Consider the following 3,470-nt stretch of genomic DNA (forward strand, 5'->3'; position numbering starts at 1 on the left):
TTTTTTTTTTTTTTTTTTGGTCTTTTTGAGACAGGGTCTCCCTGTAGCCCCAGCTGTCCTGGAACTTACTACGTAGACCAGGCTGGCCTTCACAGAGATCTGCCTGCCTCTGCCTCCCGAGTGCTGGGATTAAAAGCATGCACCCAGCTAACAGGTATTGTTTTAACCTCATCATCTTGGGGTCATTTGTTACACAGCAGCTGGGAGCCAATCAACCCACATAGGAGGTTTAAAGCAGAATGGCGAGCTGCATTAGTAAGTGAGGGGAGAGCCCATAGCCGCTGTTGCCGGCCTTCTGTGTGCTGAACAGCAAGGCAGGCACCAGGAGGCAGTGACTGAGATGCAGGATTCACCACTTTGCTGGGTGATGCTGACTAAATGGGCTGATTGCCACCTGCCCGAGTTTCCTCACCTGTGGTATGGAGGCACTGCCAATATCTCTCTGTCTTCAGTGACAAAGGGAATGTATAAGGGCTTTTTTTTTTAGTGTTTTTGAAACAGCGTCTCCCTGTAGCCCCAGCTGGCCTGGAACTCAGTATGTAGACCAGGCTGGCCTTGAACTCACAGAAATTCACCTGCCTCTGCTTCCCAAGTGCTGGAACTACAGGTATGTGCCACCATGCCTGGCAAGGGCTTTTAACTAAATGCTCACCCCATGGCTCCCAATAGATCACAACTTCAAAGACATAACTCATAATGCAGTATGCACCGTAAAATGCAAGGTGTAATTTTCTGTATTATACAGGTGAGGCGGTGGAAGCCCAGAGAAATTAAAGGAAGTCCAAGGTCATACGGCTATTCAGAGAACCAGCTAGACTAATCGCTCCACATCTCCAACCTCTAATCAGAGCAGACTTCTACACCCAGCTTGTTTAGCACGGTGGTGACAGTGTGGGTGGAATTTCTAGGAGCTTCCCTGGTGGGTCACATTTCGTTCGTTGCCTCTCGGTTGACTCATGCAGCTGAAAACTGGCTTGGCTTAGAAAGTGTGTTCTCCCGATACTAGCCACTTTTCCTGTGGCTGAAACACCCTGGCAAAAGTAGCTTAAGGAAGGACAGGTTTATGCTGGCTTACAGCTTCAGGGTACAGTCCATCACGGTGAGGAAAGCTTGGCAGCCGGGAATCTGAGACAGCTGGTCGCATGACACTAACAGTCAGGAAGCAGAGAGAGAGGAATGCTGTTGCTCACTTCACTTTGTCCTTTCTGTGTACTCTGGGACCCCAGCTCAAGGGATGGTGTGTGCCACTCATAGTTAAGGCGGGTCTTCGCACAGCAACCCAATCCAGATGATGATCCCTCACAGACATACCCAGAGGCATGTCTCCTAGCTGATTCCAGATCCGGTAACATTGCCAATATTAACCATCCTAGACCAAAGACACACATCTTAGGCTGTGCACCCATAGGGCCGTGGGCAGCTGCTGGCTCAGGCAGACCACAGGGAAGCCAGAAGCATCCTGTGGGCACCGGGGAGGGTAGTGGGGAATGCATGTGCATGTTTGAGATGGCATCTGGGACCTCTGCTGTCCTGGGGTCTTGTCCTAGATCAGATTCTAGTTTATATGTTCTTTTTCTGGAGACTTCACTTGTGGCCTGTGGGTCACACTCACTTCCACGTTCCTGTTAATTAGTTGTAAAGAGCTGTATTGGGTGTGTGTCTTAGCTTGGATGCCGTAACAAAGAATAACAGGTTGGAGGCTTAAACATCAGACATTTATTTCCCACAGTGTTGGAAGGTGGAAGTCTGAGGTCTGGCAGTCAGCACAGGCCAGGCCAGGTCTGGCAAGGTCCCCTTCCTGGCCTGCAGGTGGCTATGAAGGAGAGGAGGGAGCCCTCTGTTGTCTCTTCCTGAGCCTATGTTAGCTACTTTTCCCATTGCTGTGACAAGATAACTGAGAAGAGCAACTTAAAGAAGTAAGGATGTTCCAGGTGTGGTGGTGTGTGCCCTTAATCCCAGCACTCGGGAGGCAGAGGCAGGCAGATCTCTGTGAGTTCAAGGCCAGCCTGGTCTACATAGTGATTTCCAGACCAACTGGGGCTACAGGGAGACCCTGTCTCAGAAAGGACAAAAAATTAAGTATTTATTCTGGCTCACAGTTTGAGGACGCAGTCCATCATGGTGGGGAAGGCATAGCAACGGGAGTGTGAAGCAGCTGCTCACAGGACATCCACAGTCAGGAAGCAGAGAGAGAGGAATGCTGTAGCTCAGCCTGCCTTCCCCTCCTGACTCAGCCAAGGACCCCTGCCCATGGGATCAGGCTGCCTCCATTCAGGGTGGGCCTTCCCGCATCAACTAACACAATCCAGAAACTCCCTCACAGACACCCCCAGAAGTTTGTCCCCTAGGTGATTCTAGATCTGTCAAGTTAACCAATTTTAACTATCACAGGGCCCCATCCTCAAGGCCTCCCATAGCCTTAGTGACCTCCTAGAGGGCCTGACTCTAAATAGCCTCACTGTGTGGTAAGGCTCTGACTTATGGATTTGAGGGAGACACTGTTTAACCCTTACCATTCTGATATTGCCTGCTTTGTTCAGAGGGGCTGTCCAGCCATCACTGCAGAAGCTGAGGTTTGTGGTGTAGGGTGCCTTCAGTGGCAGGATGCTGGCCTGGCTTTCCCTTAACCTAGGGCTTGCTTCTCTCCTGGGTGATACCCACTTTGGCGGATGATTCCGATCATGGAGAGATGAAGAGTAGAGGTGATTCTCACCTTGGAGTGATGGGAGTGGAGGGTGATTCCCACTGCAAAAAGATGTAGGGGTGCTTTAGAGATTAATGGCAGCAGGCTCTGATCAGGTGTGGGCATTGGGGGCAGTAAAAAGAGATGTGTTGTAGTTTGGTTTCTGTCACGGTGATAAACACCACGACTGGATGCAATTTGAGAGGAAAGGGTTTATTTATTTGGCTTATAGGTCACAATCCATCACAGAGAAGTCAGGGCAGGAGCTTAAGAAGGGAGTGGAGGGAGGAAACTTGGAGGAATGCGGTTTACTGGCTTGCTTTCAAGGCTTACGTTCAGCTAGCTTTCTTATACAGTTTAGGTCCACCTGCCTAGGGCTGACCCCTCTCACAGTGAGCTGGGCCCTTCTACGTGGTTTACTGGCTTGCTTCAAGGCTTACGTTCAGCTAGCTTTCTTATACAGTTTAGGTCCACCTGCCTAGGGCTGACCCCTCTCACAGTGAGCTGGGCCCTTCTACATCAATCAGCAATCAAGTAAATGACTCAGGGGCTAGAGAGAGAACTCAGCAGTTAAAAGCACTGGTTGCTCTTTCAGAAGAACTGGGTTCAGTTCCCAGCACCCACATGACAGCTAACAATTGTTCATAATTCCAGTTCTGGGAGCTGGAGAGATGGCTCAGGGGTTAAGAACACTGACTGCTCTTGAAGAAGACCCGGGTTCGAATCCCAGCACCCACACGGCAGCTAACAACTGTCTGTAACTCCAATTCCAGGGGCTCTGACACAT

The sequence above is a fragment of the Nannospalax galili genome, unplaced genomic scaffold (assembly GCF_000622305.1).
Source record: "Nannospalax galili isolate Female #2095 unplaced genomic scaffold, S.galili_v1.0 scaffold1684, whole genome shotgun sequence".
Classification (NCBI taxonomy): Eukaryota; Metazoa; Chordata; class Mammalia; order Rodentia; family Spalacidae; genus Nannospalax; species Nannospalax galili.